The sequence below is a fragment of the Pseudophryne corroboree genome, chromosome 11, assembly GCF_028390025.1.
Source record: "Pseudophryne corroboree isolate aPseCor3 chromosome 11, aPseCor3.hap2, whole genome shotgun sequence".
NCBI classification, from domain to species: Eukaryota; Metazoa; Chordata; class Amphibia; order Anura; family Myobatrachidae; genus Pseudophryne; species Pseudophryne corroboree.
Genome location: NC_086454.1, coordinates 97,143,262 through 97,162,425, shown reverse-complemented (window position 1 = coordinate 97,162,425; position 19,164 = coordinate 97,143,262). Strand labels below are relative to the sequence as shown.

The 19,164-nt window shown below is 45.2% G+C and overlaps 1 long non-coding RNA gene across 1 annotated transcript in view; it reads right to left on the bottom strand.

Annotated features, from left to right (window-relative positions):
• The window catches only part of LOC134968968 (uncharacterized), a 41,031-nt gene extending 22,103 nt beyond the window's left edge, over window positions 1-18,928 (bottom strand). The window contains exon 1 of the long non-coding RNA XR_010189359.1: window positions 18,627-18,928. This is a non-coding gene — a long non-coding RNA (uncharacterized LOC134968968). The remainder of the gene's footprint in view (window positions 1-18,626) is intronic.
• Between the last annotated feature and the right edge of the window lie 236 nt (window positions 18,929-19,164).

The window sequence follows — 19,164 nt, the reverse complement described above, 5'->3', positions numbered from 1 at the left end:
GGGTATACCAGCCCCAGTTTTATTAGAAAGCAGGCTATTTATCAGCACGGTTTCTTTCTAGTGCAGATAATTCAAATCAATTTTACTAAAGAGTGATTTTACACATACCAAAACATAATTTACGTTACTCACACTGTTAAAGGAGATGATCCTTATTTGTCTTACAGTGTGATTAAACTACCATATAAGGATATAATAATCCTATTTTATATATGTATGGTAGTAAAAATATAGATTCAGTGGTTAGTAATATAGATAGAATCATTCATTTGATGGCACCATATGCCCTTCCACTAATGTAGATGAAGAGAGTTTAATTTGAATTTTATGACTGAACAATAAGATCTCTGCGTATTAAATATAGCACAATCGTGTATAGAGAGATGAATTTAATTAGTCTAATAATGAGATTATAGTAAATGGATTAGAGCATTACGTACAGATCAGATACTGACTTTATTATAGCATGTATATTTGGCTACACTATCTTACTGATAGCTTATGCAATTTTGAGTGCTTCAGCTGCTAGCTGGCTTATAAATGTTGCCAGTAGAATTGTTACAATGTACTGAGCTGAGTATGCTTGTAATTTGTTACTGTTTCCTAGTACTCATATGTTGCAAGTTGTGCTTGTTACAGTGTATCACGTGTCACTGGAGCCTGAGACTGCTCCCGTCTCACTGATTGTTATTCATCTGTAACTCTTCTGTGATACAAACATTGTAATATTCACATATATTTCAATAGCTGGTATTATTCTAGTGTGCAGTAACACATAAAGCACATTACAGCTATCAGTAGTGATATTTTATTATATCGTATTGTATGTGTTCCATCCAAAATTATTATGGCATACACAGTACACTCATTTACTGTTGGTAATTAACCTAGAGTCCAGACAGGCTCTGCTGGGTAGATATTATATAAAATCCAGTCAGGCTCTGTTGGATCAGTCTAATACCCATAGGCTCATATGAGTGTTCTTTCCCCTGTATTAGTGGCAGTGGCGGAACTAGCGAGCGGTGGGCCCAGGTGCGACAAAATGCTTTGCGCCCCCCCCACACACACACACACACACACATCCCATCCAAGTCCACCCCCTCACCCCTGGAGAGGATCTGGTGAGGAGGACCTGCTCAGGGCCAGAGAAATGGATACCTAGCAACAGTGCCGTAACTAGACATTTTAGCACTGTGTGCAAGAAACGGCATCGGAGACCCACCCCTGCATGCAAAACAGGGGCAGTGCGCGCCGTAGGCGCGCGCAAAAATACATAGTGGCGTGGCTTCGTGGGGAAGGGGTGTGGCCACAAAATAATACCAATTCATAAAACGGTGCACAGTAGTCTCCATTCTTCAAATTACGCCACACAGTAGCACCACTACACCAGGTAGAGACCCTTTTACACCTTACGGCGGACAGATTCCTCTTTTTACACATAACGGCAGACAGCGTGCACTTTTACACATAACGGCAGACAGCGTCCCCTTTTTACACATAACTGCAGACAGCGTGCCCTTGTTACACATAGCGGCAGACAGCGTACACTTTTTACACATAACGGCAGACAGCGTGCCCTTGTTACACATTGCGGCAGACAGTGTACACTTTTTACACATAACGGCAGACAGCGTGCCCTTGTTAAACATAACGGCAGACAGCGTGCCCTTGTTAAACATAGCGACAGACAGCGTACACTTTTTACACATAACGGCAGACAGCGTGCCCTTGTTACACATAGCGGCAGACAGCGTACACTTTTTACACATAACGGAAGACAGCGTGCCCTTGTTACACATAGCGGCAGACAGCGTACACTTTTTACACATAACGGCAGACAGCGTGCCCTTGTTACACATTGCGGCAGACAGTGTACACTTTTTACACATAACGGCAGACAGCGTGCCCTTGTTAAACATAACGGCAGACAGCGTGCCCTTGTTAAACATAGCGACAGACAGCGTACACTTTTTACACATAACGGCAGACAGCGTGCCCTTGTTAAACATAACGGCAGACAGCGTCCCCTTTTTACACATAACGGCAGACAGCGTGCCCTTTTTACACATAATGGCAGACAGCGTGCCCTTGTTACACATTACGGCAGACAGCGTGCCCTTGTTACACATTACGGCAGGCAGATTCCCCCTTTTTACACATTACGGATACAGCGTGCCCTTGTTACACATTACGGCAGGCAGATTCCCCTTTTTACACATTGCGGCAAGCAGATTCCCCATTTTTACACATTGCGGCAGGCAGATTCCCCACTTTTACACATTGCGGCAGGCAGATTCCCCATTTTTACACATTGCGGCAGATTCCCTATTTTTACACATTGCGGCAGGCAGATTCCCCACTTTTACACATTGTGGCAGGCAGATTCCCCATTTTTACACATTGTGGCAGGCAGATTCCCCATTTTTACACATTGTGGCAGGCAGATTCCCCATTTTTACACATTGCGGCACACTGTCCCCCTTTTTTGTAGGAAAGAAAAAGAAAGAAAGAAAGAAAGAAAGAAAGAAAGAAAGAAAGAAAGAAAGAAAGAATTATACTTACCATCTCTGCTGGCTCAGGCTCCTCGGTGCAGCGTCAGACGACGATTCCTGGGCAGTAGAGAAAAAGTGTCTTGCTAAATCATTACAATGGAGACCCAATAGGACTTAAAGCCTTTGGGATCAGACATATACAATTGGGCATCAGAGGAGGGGATCTTGATCAAGAGCTATTAAAGTTCGAAACAAAGATGATTTTTCTACTGAATAGTATATACCCAATGGGTATGAATGAGTCCAACAGTTATACTTCATTTCTGAATTAAGATAGCTCATGTCAAATGTTTTCCAGTCATAAGATGGCAGAATGGAGGGAGTCCTACTATATGAGACTTGAGTATTTTCTACAATATGCATTCATGTACAATCACTCTTTCCTGTGTTCAGTATTACTTATACAATATTCACGAAAAATCCACTTACAGTCAATAATGTTTTATTGTCCTAAATTGCACTTTGTTTTTTCACGTTATTTCTCTTTGTTGTGTGTGCTGTACTGACATGCTTTCACTCTCACCTTTAACAAAACTTTATTGACAACACCCCCCCCCCCCCTTTTTTTTTTTTCTACACTCAGTATTTAGACACACATTCACTTCAGGGGAGTCACACTTCCATCGCCTTGCTGGGGATGGTCATTATCTCGTTATTCTTTCTCAATGGATGTACATTAGTCCCTTTCTCACTATCTGTAATAATAGTCACTATATGTCGATGAATTATGGATGTAGATACACATTTTTTGTCACTGTTAGTTTATATATTTATTGACAATACAAGTCTCAATTAGTGACATAATGTTTACTAAAACAAAGATTATTATGATAATATACTTGATCATTAGCTTTAATACTTAACAAACATTTATTTACCTATGTATGAAGCACATTTATTCTACAGAGACTTACCTGCTTATATACCACTAGACGCTGGAACATATGACATTTAACCCATCAAAGACTGGAGTAAACTTAGAAACCATATCTATCTCTTATAATGTAATACCAGCTGGCTCATAAAATATATAGAACTGCCCATCGGATATATATTTATATTTTCATACAGGAGATAAGTGTAATTAGATGCCGAATGGTATGATATGTAATTTATCAGTAATCAGAATATACTGGCATACTGTACTCAGTAATCTTAATAGAATACCATCTATACATATTTATACATCTCTTAGCATTAATATTGTTCATATAAATGATATTCATATTGATAAGCTATATGTTGGTGATTATAGCATTATCTGAATACAATAAATATATTATATTACTCCTGTATATCGCCAGAATAGAAATATGATTTACATTGTATGCAGGAGGGAGCCTCAAAAGAAGGAGGGAACCCAGGAACATGTATGCATTTAGACTTTCATTGGGTGGGAGATAGTAATGCAAGTATTGAGATGTATATGATACGACTACTGATGTGTAATAATAATCAACAAGGTGGCAAAGACTCATGAAATCATAAACAGCTAATGTTATACTGGAGTATGATTCCGATTACCAAATAGCCTTATTGATGTATACAGAGACAGAGGCATAGCGACAATACAATCCCCTTCCCTGAAGGTACCGTACAGGACACTTCCTGACTGGTACAATGAAGCCGCGATTGGGCAGCGGCGTCACGTGGGCCCAAAAACCAAACCCCATTGGTTCGTGGTCATCGGTGACGCACTAGGTACCGATGAAGCAACGATAGGCTCGCGGACCCATGTGACTGCAAACAGGCTGCTGATTGGATGACACAGATCTGTTTTACATAGGTGTGCGCAGGGGGGGTTCCTGGTGCGCACAGGCACCCCCTAATGTCTGGCACCCTGATCTCACATGCCTGATGCAGCGATAGCCGAGCAGGCTGATTACTGTCCCCTCTGCGCTGCACCCTGTCAGGACTGCATTACTGACCAGACACCTGGGTTAATCAAGGGTGCCACTGCCACCGGCTTTCAAACTCCCGGCTCCACCTCCATGTACAAAAACAGCGTGATGTGATGTGATTACATCATGCTGCTCGCACGCCCACCTGTCATACCCGCCACACGCTCACCTCTCTCCTTCTATGCTATGCCAACGCCAGCCACTGATGAGGAGCAGCATGCAGCCAGGGTTCCTCTTAGGAAGACAAATTCAATACTGACCGGCGGTCGGCAGCAGCATTGACACATCACTCGTTTTTCCAGCAGCAGTAGTACTAGTCTGCGACTGTCAGTGTCAGTGAGTGACTGACTTGTAAGTAAGCTGCTGAAGCTTGCAGGGGAAAGAGAGGGGGAGCCAGACTAGGCTGAGGAAGAGCACTGTAATTGCAGTTAGTGCCATCAGGGGTGTTTGTTTGGTGCACACCACAACATCTGACAATGTATCTGCTTAATTAGGATTGGTACAAGGGTGGATATTTTATATTGCGTTGACGTCAATAGATGGTGCTAGACACGCCCCTCCATCGGTGCACCCCCTAATAAAATGTGCTGCGCATGCCTATGCTGTTTTATATTCGTCTTCGGGAGACGCTCGTGAACTTGCTCCCTGACGAAGCTGCTTTAGCGCAGTGAAACACGCGTCTTGGGCACAGCGTGTCCACGTGTGTGTGTGTACTAAATATATGAATGTAAAAGAATATATATGATTGTTAATAGCTGATTCCACCTATGAGAGAGACTGAGCTTTACAATATTGTGAATGGTTTGGAAGGCACACATGTTGATAGTATCAGCGGATAGTGGAGAGATCATTGGTGTTATATATGTAATACTCGAATAGGTGTTTGGTTGGATTGTATCCTTAATAAATTCCATGCATTTGTAGTTATGGTAAATCAAAGTTTAAGAATTTATTTAAGTCAGAAAAGGCACTTAAGCCAGATTGCAAAGACAATTCTAGACACAAATCCAATCACTTATCAGTAGTTATGAAGGGAATCTCCGTATTTAGCGAAATGTTTATTTTACTGCTCCGGGTAGATGATCTCTTTTTCAAGAAAAGAGTACCTAGAGTTCAGTTAGGAGAAAGATACGGTTTCCCTAGGCTACATTTCAACATATAAATAAGACTTAGTGAATAGTTCTATTTAGTAATATATGCGCATATCATCTCATAAAATTACTACATACAATATTGGACAAAACAATAAAGGAAACATTTACGATATAGAGTCTACTTTGGTGATAACAGGAACAGTAGTCTAGTTCACCTAAGAGGTGGTCCCTTGCAACCTAGTTAGCGTTTTAGTTCCAGAATTAGGAGATTGAAGTTATAGGTTATAAGCTGGATCCCTGAACTTAAGCGGTACTTTAATTATAGGAGATGGCGCTGCAATGTTAAATACTTGAATGGTGCAAACCCGGGTTTGTTAGCGCAATTTTAAGTATCTTCCTGTCCTGATCACTGAACTCCCTGTAATATACTGACGGGACCGTGGATTACTTTAACTGGGTATGCTCCGGTCTGTAACTTCCTATGGAGTATTAAACCATCTGAACACTGGCGAAGTCCTCTCTATCCTGTCATATGGTGTAATATCCAGCTGTACTCAAATATACTGTACTAGGTGAGGCCCTGTGGTGACAGTGGGTCTGGATTTCGGTTAATTAACAGGTGTACCTTCTCTATTCACGATTCTGTGCGGTGAGGGTGACAGACAATAAGTGCATTCCGTTATCTGGGGAATAGCTGGCTGAGCTAGAGTAACTTTCCGCTAGCCGCTTAACTGAAGTGCTGCATTTCCATGTACTCTTCGTTACTAGTAGCCGGGGACGGAGCAGTTCGGTTAAATGTACACAGTCTTTAATATATGCTGATTGCTGTTGTACACAGTTATAACCGGTCTCAGGCTGGCAATAAACCTAGAGTCTCACTATAACTTGTAAATCCTAGGTGTCACTTTAGACTGCCACTTCTACAAGTCTGCCTGTGTCAGCTGTGTGTCTGTTCTGACGGCTTTGTGGTGTAGAGTTAGCATAAATCTGTGTCCATACCTTATTTCCAGCAGCTCTAACTGTACAGGTCTGTTCACCTCTTGGTTAATGTAAATCAGAGGCGGTCCGTTCTTCCCCTCACCTAATTTGGTGATCGGGTGGCACCCTTGTGATGGAGCTACCCCTTGGGGCAGGCTGGTCACACCTCCGGCTGGGACAGCCAATCCGACTTTCCCCCCCCCCCCCGCCTCCTAATTAGCGTCTCTGTGGAAATCCGGAGCTCCCTGCCACTGTTGTGGAGATCAAGAGCTCACAGCCGCCGCTGTCACCGCCGCGTCTCCGTCCGTCTCAGGCTCCGGTCAGTCACCACACGCCAACTGCGCAGCTCTCTCTCTTTTATATCGCCAGCCGTCGCCACGGGCTCCAACCGCCCCATGCCCACGAGCGGTCCATGCGTGCACCTTCTCCTCGCGATGCTGGGCATTCCTCCCCTATCCAGGGACACTGCTCAACCCGAGCTTCTCTGTCTGTGGCTCAGTTTACTGGTCTGCCGTGCTGGGAATCGCTATCCCCTGCATTTTTAATACAGTTGTTCCTTCCATATCCCCTGCCCTGGGGAAGAACATGTAGCTCAAGAGTATTTTATATTTCCCTCTGTGAGCGATCTACATTCATAAACATTTGTTATTTTAGTTTTCCTTACCATATGCTATATGAATTTATAACTTTTACCATTAAACATATATAAACCTTGGGGTATTACACATATACCCACTAATACAGGGGAAAGAACACTCATATGAGCCTATGGGTATTAGACTGATCCAACAGAGCCTGACTGGATTTTATATAATATCTACCCAGCAGAGCCTGTCTGGACTCTAGGTTAATTACCAACAGTAAATGAGTGTACTGTGTATGCCATAATAATTTTGGATGGAACACATACAATACGATATAATAAAATATCACTACTGATAGCTGTAATGTGCTTTATGTGTTACTGCACACTAGAATAATACCAGCTATTGAAATATATGTGAATATTACAATGTTTGTATCACAGAAGAGTTACAGATGAATAACAATCAGTGAGTCTCAGGCTCCAGTGACACGTGATACATTGTAACAAGCACAACTGGCAACATATGAGTACTAGGAAACAGTAACAAATTACAAGCATACTCAGCTCAGTACATTGTAACAATTCTACTGGCAAATATTTATAAGCCAGCTAGCAGCTGAAGCACTCAAAATTGCATACTTTTGGAATGAGAGGAAGTGGAGGGAATGAGAGGAAGTGGAGGGAACAAGGGTTCCAGCAGTACTCGTCGTTCCAGATTGGCCACGGAGGGCCTGGTATCCGGATCTTCAGGAATTGCTCATAGAAGATCCTTGGCAGCTTACTCTCAGAGAGGATCTGTTACTGCAGGGGCCATGCGTATTTCAAGACTTACAGCGGCTGCGTTTGACGGCGTGGAGGTTGAACGCCAAATCCTAGCTCGAAAGGGTATTCCCGGGGAAGTCATCCCCACTCTCCTTAAGGCTAGAAAGGAGGTCACGGCGAAGCATTATCACCGTATTTGGAGAAAATATGTGTCGTGGTGTGAAGCCAAGAAAGCTCCTACAGAGGAGTTTCAGCTGGGTCGTTTCCTACATTTTTTGCAGGCAGGCGTGGATGCAGGCCTGAAATTGGGTTCCATTAAAGTGCAGATTTCGGCCTTATCTATTTTCTTTCAAAAAGAATTGTCCACCCTTCCAGAGGTTCCAACTTTTGTGAAGGGAGTGCTGCATATCCATCCTCCGTTTGTGCCACCCGTTGCACCGTGGGATCTGGACGTGGTGTTACAATTTCTTATGTCTCACTGGTTTGAATCTTTGCGAAAGGTTGAGTTGAAATTTCTCACTTGGAAAGTGGTCATGCTTTTGGCCTTGGCATCCGCCAGACGGGTGTCGGAATTGGCGGCTTTGTCTCACAAGAGCCCATATTTGATTTTCCATGTGGATAGAGCGGAATTGAGGACTCGTCAACAATTTCTGCCGAAGGTGGTTTCTTCGTTTCACATAAATCAACCTATTGTGGTGCCTGTGGCTACGGATGCCGTGGCGGTGCCAAATCTCTCGATGTCGTAAGAGCTTTGAAAATGTATGTCACCAGAACGGCTCGTGTTAGGAAAACAGAGGCTCTGTTTGTCCTATATGCTTCCAACAAGATTGGAAATCCTGTTTCCAAGCAGACTATTGCACGCTTGATTTGTAATACGATTCAGCATGCTCATTCTACGGCTGGATTGCCGTTGCCGTAGTCAGTGAAGGCCCATTCTACCAGGAAGGCGGCTGCCCGAGGGGTCTCGGCACTTCAACTTTGACGAGCCGCTACGTGGTCGGGTTCAAACACTTTTGCTAAGTTCTACAAGTTTGATACCCTGGCTGATGAGGACCTCATGTTTGCTCAATCGGAGCTGCAGAGTCGTCTGCACTCTCCCGCCCGGTCTGAAGCTTTGGTATAGACCCCATGGTCCTTTTGGAGTCCCCAGCATCCTCTAGGACGTAAGAGAAAATAGGATTTTAATACCTACCGGTAAATCCTTTTCTCCTAGTCCGTAGAGGATGCTGGGCGCCCATCCCAGTGCGGACTGTTACTTGCAGTTGTATTGATAGTTGTTGTTTTCGGTTACACGAAGGTTGTGTATCGGTTATATTCAGCTTGTTGCTGTCTTTAGTTCATACTGTTATCTGGTATTCCTGGTAAGCCAGTTGTACGGTGTGTTGTGGTGTGAGCTGGTATGTATCTCGCCCTTAGTTTAACAAAAATCCTTTTCCTCAAAATGTCCGTCTCCCTGGGCACAGTTCCTATAACTGAGGTCTGGAGGAGGGGCATAGAGGGAGGAGCCAGTTCACACCCATTCAAAGTCTTATAGTGTGCCCATGTCTCCTGCGGATCCCGTCTATAACCCATGGTCCTTTTGGAGTCCCCAGCATCCTCTACGGACTAGGAGAAAAGGATTTACCGGTAGGTATTAAAATCCTATTATTTAATTGCCCTTGTGATGAAGAGAACTGTGATATTTGCACACATTTAAATATTACAATATAAACAGAATGAAAAAGATAATTATCATATGTCAGCAAAAAGAAGAATGGAAATAAAGCTGAGGCAGAGATTAGATGGAGGGATGAAGGTTCCAGAAGAACTGAAAGTTGTTGTTTTTTGGGAGGTGCTGTAGTTTGGGAATGAGGGATAAATTAAAGTTTAATATTGCACTATTTACACATAAAACCCAGATGCACACTCTGTAGTACTAAGCACTGAGTAATTACAACTGCTCAAAAAAATAAAGGGAACACTAAAATAACACATCCTAGATCTGAATGAATGAAATATTCTTATTAAATACTTTGTTCTTTACATAGTTGAATGTGCTGACAACAAAATCACACAAAAATTATCAATGGAAATCAAATTTATTAACCCATGGTGGTCTGGATTTGGAGTCACCCTCAAAATTAAAGTGGAAAAACACACTACATGCTGATCCAACTTTGATGTAATGTCCTTAAAACAAGTCAAAATGAGGCTCAGTAGTGTGTGTGGCCTCCACGTGCCTGTATGACCTCCCTACAACCCACACAAGTGGCTCAGGTAGTGCAGCTCATCCAGGATGGCACATCCATGCGAGCTGTGGCAAGAAGGTTTGCTGTGTCTGTCAGCGTAGTGTTCAGAGCATGGAGGCGTTACCAGGAGACAGGCCAGTACATCAGGAGATGTGGAGGAGGCCGTAGGAGGGCAACAACCCAGCAGCAGGACCGCTACCTCTGCCTTTGTGCAAGGAGGAACTGGAGGAGCACTGCCAGAGCCCTGCAAAATGACCTCCAGCAAGCCACAAATGTGCATGTGTCTACTCAAACGATCAGAAACAGACTCCATGAGGGTGGTATGAGGGCCCGACGTCCACAGGTGGGGGTTGTGCTAACAGCCCAACACCGTGCAGGACGTTTGGCATTTGCCAGAGAACACCAAGATTGGCAAATTCACCACTGGCGCCCTGTGCTCTTCACAAATGAAAGCAGGTTCTCACTGAGCACATGTGACAGACGTGACAGAGTCTGGAGACGCCAAGGAGAACGTTCTGCTGCCTGCAACATCCTCCAGCATGACCATTTGGCAGTGGGTCAGTAATGGTCTGGGGTGGCATTTCTTTGGGGGGCCGCACAGCCCTCCATGTGTTCGCCAGAGGTACCCTGACTGCCATTAGGTAACGAGATGAGATCCTCAGACCCCATGTGAGACCATATGCTGGTGTGGTTGGCCCTGGGTTCCTCCTAATGCAAGACAATACTAGACCTCATGTGGCTGGAGTGTGTCAGCAGTTCCTGCAAGATGAAGGCATTGATGCTATGGACTGTCCCGCCCGTTCCCCAGACCTGAATCCAATTGAGCACTTCTGGTACATCATGTCTCGCTCCATCCACCAACGCTACTTTGCACCACAGACTGTCCAGGAGTTGGTGGATGCTTTAGTCCAGGTCTGGGAGGAGATCCCTCAGGAGACCATCCGCACCTCACCAGGAGCATGACCAGGCATTGTAGGGAGGTCATACAGGCACGTGGAGGCCACACACACTACTGAGCCTCATTTTGACTTGTTTTAAGGACATTACATCAAAGTTGGATCAGCCTGTAGTGTCTTTTTCCACTTTACTTTTGAGGGTGACTCCAAATCCAGACCTCCATGGGTTAATAAATTTGATTTCCATTGATCATTTTTGTGTGATTTTGTTGTCAGTACATTCAACTATGTAAAGAACAAAGTATTTAATAAGAATATTTCATTCATTCAGATCTAGGATGTGTTATTTTAGTGTTCCCTTTATTTTTTTGAGCAGTGTATAATAAGATCTGCAATCTAACATAGAGCAAAATTGAGGCACCTAACATAATTTTGACAAAAATATATGGGCCCACAACCGAGTCCAGGTCACCTTATCTGGTTCTGGTTGGTTCATAACACTGAGGTTCAAGTCCGGGGCACAGGACCCCCGAAGCCAGCATAGGCCAACTGCCCAATGCATCGCACCAGTGAGAGGTTAAAGTTTAGTGTTACATATATAAGAAGCAGAAGCTTTGTGTTAGTAGTGTTACTTTAGTGAGAAGAAGGGGTGTCAGAATGTTTTATGTTGGGGGGGGGGGATTTAATTCCATTTTGGTGCCCCTGAAGGCGGAGCCACAGGGAGGAGGTAGAGCCACTGGAAGGAGGTGGAGCCACTGGGGAGAAGGAGGCCTGGAGTCAGAGCCCAGGGGTGGAGGAGCTGCAATAAAGGGGAGGAAGACCGAGGGACCGCAGCCAGGGCGGTGCTAGGGTGTTTGCCGCCCTCCTGCAAACTATAAATTTGCGCCCTCCCATACCTTAAAAAGGAACAGCGCGTGCCTATGGCACGCACAGCAAAAAAGGGTGTGTGGGCTCACAAGAAAGTGGTGTGGCCACACAATAGTACCCGCATTTCATATTTCATGACACAGTATCACAATCTTACTCACATTACACCACATAGTCTACCTTATTCACATTACGACACACAGTAGTATCCCTTATTCATATTACGCTACACAGCTGTACCCCTTATATATGTTACACTACACAGTAGCGCCCACAGTAGCAGTGCTACTTGAGTGGGGCCCCCCATGGGGAAGGGGAGGGGCTGGAGAGAGAGAAAGAGAGTGTGCAATGAGGTGAGGGGCCCAGGCACATGTACACACAGGATCTTGCCAAGACAGAACCCCACACTGTATTCTTCCCCCGAAGCCCACCTGCATTCAGCACCTTTGAGTATGGACTCCCTGGCGGTCGCTGCAGGCTGGGATTTGGCGCTGAGCGGGAGCTGTCGGACAGCAAATACATGCAGGCAGGAGTAGGGGAGCGGGCCAAGCTCAGCACTCTTTGGTGCAGAGGATGACTGGCATATTTTATCTTGGGGGCAAGGCCAAAACATTGGCCCATGAACGGCCAATAGATACGACCAAAGTCACACATGGGTAAAGGGGTAGAGGCACACATGAATAAGAACAGATGAAGACAGATACATAAATTGGGGATAAAGTGGTAAAACAAGGGGGGTTGGGGGATTGACAGCTACATGCACACGGGGTGGGGAGTGAGCAGACACAGACGTTTGGTCACATGGCCTTCTCGTGCAATGTGCGGTCCTCGTCTATGCAAAATGCAAGGCAGGCATTAAATAGTACACGCATCCAGGGGTTTCCCTAGGGTGTGATTGGTGAGTCCTCCCCTCTCCACTAGTAACAGTAACCAGGCGTCACTCAGCGGATTAGGGCCCTCATTCCGAGTTGTTCGCTCGCCGGCTGCTTTTAGCAGCATTGAAAACGCTATTCCGCCGCCCTCTGGGAGTGTATTTTAGCTTAGCAGAATAGCAAACAAAAGATTAGCAGAACTGCTACTAAATATTTTCTTGCAGTTTCTGAGTAGCTCCAGACCTACTCCTAGACTGCGATCACCTCAGTCCGTTTAGTTCCTGGTTTGACGTCACAAACACGCCCTGCGTTCGGTCAGCCACTCCCCCGTTTCTCCAGACACTCCCGCATTTTCCCCTGACACGCCTGCGTTTTTTAGCACACTCCCGGAAAACGCTCAGTTACCACCCAGAAACGCCCACTTCCTGTCAATCACTCACCGATCAGCAGTGCGACTGAAAAGCGCCGCAGGATCAACAGCAAAACTGCTAAGTTTTTAGTTAAATAACTAAGCGCATGCGCGCTGCATACCATGCGCATTTAGCAACAAATCGCAGCATAGCGAAAATTGGCAACGAGCGAACAACTTGGAATGACCACCATGTGACCAAAAGAAGATGTATTCAAATAAGCAAAAGCATAGATGCACACAGCTTTTGCTTATATGTCTTCTTTTGCTAAATTAATCCGCCGAACGATGTCTGGTTACTGCTACTAGTGGGGGGGGGGGGGGGGGGGGGGGGAAGGGGGACTCACCAGTCACACCCTAGGGAATCCCTGGATGCATGTATTTAAAACTTAAAATGTATAAGAATGTCTATTAAACACTTTGCTATATATATATATATATACATATATATATACTGTATATAAATATATGTATATATTTAAGGCCTATTTAATGTCCGTTTATTTAATTCCTATACATGTATATCACAGTATATGGTAGGTAACAAGGCTGCCTACCTGTGTCCAGCCTTACTGATGGCAAGCAGTGGCACTGGCAGGAGGTGTAGGGGGCCCAGCTGACCATCCTGAGGTAGCGGAGTCTCCCCATATCTGTATATATGTTGCCGTGCTGGGCTCTGGGGCGCAGGGCAAGGCTGATAGCGCACCAGCTGGCCTATTTCCTCCTCTTCCTTAGTGAATTCAGGACACGGGGGAGCGGGTGTGATACTGTAATGGGTGCTCACCGTTAGTGTGCACTGTGCGTGAGGCAGAGGGGCTGCTGCTGCTGATTACTGTGGACAGTGCGCGGACAGCAGACAGGAAGAGATGGTGTGGACAGCGCTGGCTGTGGCAGAGAGGGGGAGCCGCTCTTCATGCTGCCGGCGCTGCTGCGCTATCAGTGTGGCAGCTGGCAGAAACATTGCACAGTAGCACAGCAGGGAGAGCGCCTCTCCAGGCTGACGCCTCCCTGCTGAGCGGGTTCCGCCGGTCCTGACCACAGCAGCTGTGCTGCCAGCTGGCTGCATTGGGAGCATATTACTGCTGCTCTGTCCCTCCCTGCACGGAGGGTGCAATGTGCAGTCTTTCACCTGACCATCCATTGCTCCTCCTGCACATCGGCACCTCTAACATGTTTAGGGGGGCGTGCTGCCCCCTTGCCCCCCCCCTGTTATGACATCCCTGGTGAGAAGTAATAATTAGAATATTAAAAGGTTGAAAAAAAATAGGTGTTTAAAAAAAAAAGGGCTAGATTAAGTATTGCAATATGATGCCCCAACGCAGCAAGGCCACAATAAACCAGGTGGCCCCGTGCAGGACTGCCATCAGAAATTGTGGGGCCCGGGACTGACAAAATAGACAGGGCCCCTCCCTCCTAAAAAAAACAAACCAATTCTTCTCCACCCCTATGTGATGTTATACATTGTGACGTTACATATAGGTGGAGTGTTGCGGACCCACAGGAACGGTTTACAGAGAGCTGATGCGCAGATAAGGCTTGTTGATTCACAGACTGGTGCAGCTTTAGAGGTATTGGCTGGGGTGGGCCCCCCTCTCTGTAAGGCCCCAAATTCATACCTAAAGCTGACAAATTATATAAATTTATGCAGGACTTACCTCACACTGGTGTGATGCATTGGGGCAGTTGGCCTGTGCTGGACTTGACTCTTAGTGTTAGGGACCCACCAGATAGGGTCACCTGTTCGCAGTTGGTGGGGCCATTTATTTTTGGCCAAAATTGATGTTAAGCACCTCAATTATGTTAGATTGCATAGTTTATTATAATTGTATTCTGATTAGCAGTGCTTAGTATGCATAGAGTAAGAGTTACATCGGGGTTTTTTTTTTATGTGGAACTACAAGTCTCAGCATGTTAGCCTTATATTGCACTATTTAGTTCATTGCTCAACAAAAGTACTGATCGTTGTCATACAGTAATGATGTTTTGCCCTGCTCTCATATTTGAGCGTTTCTCTAATTTGTGTTTTGAAGGTGTATGTTTATTTTGTGGCTCAATATTAGAATTCTACAAGAATTCTAAAGAGCAGTTTCAAGGGGTGCAATTTACTTATCTGCCCTGGGCACACCAACCCTAGCTATGGCAGAGAGTAGAACATATCAGTAAGGATTTATATAGGCTAATTAAATCTTTGCTTATGGCAAAATGAAGGCCTCATGTCTGTTTGCTGTAAACTGTTTGTGTGATGGATCTGGAATCATGTAAAACAGTAAGTTTAGCAGTGAGGGAAGCATCGCTCTGTGGTTGCTGTCTCCATGCCAAGTCTAATCACCTGGGGGAATGCCCGGAAACCAGCAGAAATATTCCATGGATGCCACTATTAGCAAATGCATGTGATTGTGGCTTACATATGAGAGCTGTGGATTACATCACCTGGGCGGCCTCTGCTGTTAACATGGCGGGTTTCCAGCATCACCTAGAGGGGAACTAGGGACAATAAAGTGTCCCGTCCCCCCATTTATTCTAACACATTTATTCTAACACAGGGTCCTTATCCGCTGTCCGAGCAGTGAAAATCAGACATTTTATTCCATTAGTATTAGTTTAAAATTAGTTCAATCTGTATTATTTTATAATGAGCAAGTATTTTGTTACACCTAACAGAATATCAAAGATACTTTTAAAAAAAAAATAGAATAATAAAATAAATTATGCGACCACAGCATCACGCCCCAATACAGCCCACTTTGCTGCAGCATTACTTCCGGCACTGCTGGTCTGACGTGGTTGAGCGGGCAGCCTGAAAAGGCAGCAAGGATGGTATTATTCATTCATTCATAATTCACTGGTAGTATCCATTCTACTCAGTGCACTTCATTCTGGAAGTACCAGTATTCATTCTACCCAGTGCACTTCAATCTGCAAGTACCAACACTTATTCTACTCAGTGCACTGCAGTCTGCAAGTACCAGTATTTATTCTACTCAGTGCACTTCAGTCTGCAAGTGTCAGTATCCATTCTACTGAGTGTACTTCAGTCTGCATCTACCAGTATCCATTCTACTCAGTGCACTGCAGTCTGCAAGTACCAGTATTCATTATACCCTAACCTTACCCAGTGCACTTCAGTCTGCAAGTACCAGTATTTATTCTACTCCATGCACTTGTCTGCAAGTACCAGAATTCATTCTACTCAGTGCACTTCAGTCTGCAAGTGCCAGTATTCATTTTACTCAGTGGTTCAGTCTGCAAGTGCCAGTATTCATTTTACTCAGTGCACTTCAGTCTGCAAGTACCAGTAATCATTCTACTCAGTGCACTTCAGTCTGCAAGTACCAGTATTTATTCTACTCCATGCACTTGTCTGCAAGTACCAGAATTCATTCTACTCAGTGCACTTCAGTCTGCAAGTGCCAGTATTCATTTTACTCAGTGCACTTCAGTCTGCAAGTGCCAGTATTCATTTTACTCAGTGCACTTCAGTCTGCAAGTACCAGTAATCATTCTACTCAGTGCACTTCAGTTTGCGAGAAGCAGTAGAAATTCTACTCAGTGCACTTCAGTCTGCAAGTACTAGTATTCATGCTACTCAGTGCACTTCAGTCTGCAAGTGCTAGTATTCATTCTACCCAGTGCACTTCAGTCTGCAAGTACCAGTATCCATTCTACTCAGTGCACTTCAGTCTGCAAGTACCAGTATCTATTCCACTCAGTGCACTTCAGTCTGCAAGTACCAGTATCCATTCTACTCAGTGCACTTCAGTCTGCAAGTACCAGTATCTATTCCACTCAGTGCACTTCAGTCTGCAAGTACCAGTATCTATTCTACTCAGTGCACTTCAGTCTGCAAGTACCAGTATCTATTCTACTCAGTGCACTCCAGTCTGCAATTACCAGTATCTATTCTACTCAGTGCACTTCAGTCTGCAATTACTAGTATCTATTCTACTCAGTGCAATTACAACCAAACTAGGTTCTGCTTTGCATACATGTAACCAAAACAGACTTTGCTCTGTAGAATTGACTTTGCATTAGATGCTGGTCATCAGTGCCTTAAAAGTACTGTAATTCTGCATTATATACTGGTTATCACACTTGTATGTGTGAATGCCCATTGAGTTGGCATGCAAGCTCAATAAGGGGGTAAATTAAATGGACAAGTTGAGGAGTAGAATACCATATCTCACAACAAATCCCAATTTGGGTGGGTCAGTCATGATTTGATTGTCGTTATTTGGAGACAGTTGAGAGATATTCTCCACTAAGGGATGCCGCCTGTTTGATATGTGCACCAGCAGATTGGTGTAATGAATTAACAATTCAAAGTCAAGGCACTTAAGCAGTCAGAGTGGAGACAGGACTACTTTACACTTTTACATACCAGAATTTCCAGGGAAAACTGAGCAGTGTTCCTTGGCACAAATATATGAGTGTATGCCTATCGAAATCATTCAACACCTGCAAGCACTTAGAAGAATACTCAGACTGAATTGCAGTTTATGTTGAGACATACTTGCCTACTTTTCAAAACTAGTTTCAGGGAGATTATAGGTTCGGGCAGAATGAGGGGGCGTGTCATGCTCCGCACAAAGGGGGCGTGTGTTTATATATGTTTATATAGCTATATGTACAAATGACATATATATATATATATATATATATATATATATATATATACAAAACACACACACACAATTGGATTCCTCTCAGTATCGATGTGGAAAAAAGCCCATAGGCCAACAATAGCTAGCATTACCCTCCGCACTGAGGCCTGGGCTTAGAACATATGGAAATGCAGTAAAAACCCAGAAAACAGGGTTTTTACCACATTTTCCCATTAGTGCATACCAGTGGGAAGAGAAGTGGAAATGAGAGAGACATGGTGGAGAAAAGATGTGTGAGGGAGAGTGAAAGATGTGGGGGAGAGATTGTGAGAGGTGGGGGAGATTGAGCAAGACAGGGAGAGAGATGTATGGGGGATGTAGAGGGATAAAGAGAGTGTCTGAGGGGAGCAAAGAAAAAAACACTGTAATAGCTAGTGACCCTTCAAATGGGAGGCAGTCACTTTACCGCCTGTCGGGATCCCTGCGGTCAGGATACCGACACCGGAATCCCAACACCAGCTGAAATACAGGTTGTTGGATTCCCGACCGCCAGCTGGTTCCCCCTCTTGGGTGGTGGTCCACGCCACCACCCGGAGGGGAATAGAACCCTGTGGGGCCCGAATCGTGGCGAGTGCAGCGAGCCCACGAGGGGTCACGCTGCGCTCGCCGGGATCCCGGCTGTCGGGCTCCCGTCATCGGTCTCCTGACCTCCGGGTATTCGTACTGATTCCCTTCAAATGATGGGTTTAACCAAAATACAGTGTGTGCTGGGAGCTGTGTTTTCCTCCTTAATGTCACCCTCTACTGTGAACAAAAACAACCCCCATTTTAGTGTGTTGATGATTAAATTAAAAGTGCCCCAGAGGCTCACAACACTTACAGTACCAGAATGATTTCTCCTGCAGCTGTGGCTCAGGTTACCACAGCCACAGGTCCACAGCGTTGTCTGCAGAGGAGGAGGAGCGGCTTGGGTCCAGCAGCCAGGAAGGTAGGCGCTGTGCGCATACAGGCTGCATAATGCTGCTGCACAGCTCGGCTTCCGAGAGCAGCGCCCTAAGCGTGGCCGTGCCTGCTAATGGGGAGGGGGGTGTCCGGTCAAGCGTGGGTGCACAGCGGGCAGCGATCATCATACGCGTCTGGCCAGGGCCGGCCCTGTGATTGTAGGAGAAAGCAGGGGGACTGTCCGTGACAGCATTCATTAGGGGGGGGCGTGGTCTAGTGTGACATTAGCCTCCTCTGCCTCTCTGCTTACAGTGTGCACTGCAGTATGTCCGTAATCCTGACCTCTCCCGCGGAAGCCCCGCACCCCGAAAACCGGGAGGACAGGCAGGGTTTGCGGGGCAGCGGGAGGCTCAATGAAAAACCGGGAGCCTCCCGCTAAATGCGGGAGGGTAGGCAAGCCTGTGTTGAGATCTAAC